Source organism: Pundamilia nyererei, unplaced genomic scaffold (assembly GCF_000239375.1).
Source record: "Pundamilia nyererei isolate P.nyererei 1_Seehausen unplaced genomic scaffold, PunNye1.0 scaffold00040, whole genome shotgun sequence".
In the NCBI taxonomy this organism is placed as follows: Eukaryota; Metazoa; Chordata; class Actinopteri; order Cichliformes; family Cichlidae; genus Pundamilia; species Pundamilia nyererei.
In genome coordinates, this window is record NW_005187441.1 from 101,282 (window position 1) to 102,290 (window position 1,009).

Genomic DNA, 1,009 nt, shown 5'->3' on the forward strand with positions numbered 1-1,009 from the left:
CACACACACACACACACAGAGAGAGAGAGAGAGGTATCTGTTGGCAGTCAGCTGTTTTCTCTGCTGATGACAGAGAAAGTAGGGGCAGGGTGTGTATGAAAGCAGCGCTGTGCTTGTGATATTATTGCATATGTGTTATACCAACAGTGAGCTGGACTCATTTAACTTCAGCAGTTTTGTTAACAAACAAACAAAAAGTAAATCTTGAATGTCATGCAGAACTAGTTAATTTCTTTCATTCATTCATGATTTACAGTAGGGGGGAAATCAGATCTCATAGGAGGATATGAATCTCAGAATTGCTGATGCATCCACCTCCTCTGGAGGAAGTACTACACTGCAGTTCTTGCACTCACACCTGTGACGTCACGTTGTCCCAGGGAAATGAAAGAGGTGAATGCACTGACAGTACTGACATCCATATTCTACGATTAATGGTGTGTAGTCTCAGTTAACGTGTCTTACTTTACGTTTGGTTATTATTTGAAAAGTAGATAATCCAAATTTGACCTTTGCATTGACTGTAGTTCTGTGTTGAAAAGGGCCAAACTAGGGTGTGCCAACCACCATCTACTGTAGGTACTTACTTTGCTTCTCTTACTTTTACATCCCCACTTTAAAGCTCTTACCTTGGATTATGATTGCAAGTTCTGAAAGTTTAGCAAAAACGAATTTTGATCTGCATATAGGAGAGAACAACCTGACCGGTAGCTCCCAGGAGACTTGAGCTGAGCCCACCCGTTGAGTCGTTTAAAGCAGCAAACAGTTGGTTTTTATGTAAAAACCCTGTCGTAAAAAAGAATTCAGCTGCTGGATTTGAGCAGTGGAATGAAAGCGAGGTTCCAGCATGCATCATGATTTCACACTGTGTGTGCAGTGGATGTGCTTTGTGTATTCTGACAGATATGTGTGTGTTTGCATTAACCAGACAGGTTGAACTGATGCTGATCACTTTGATGTGTTCATTGTGTGTGTGTGTGTGTGTGTGTGTGTGTGTGTGTGTGTGTGT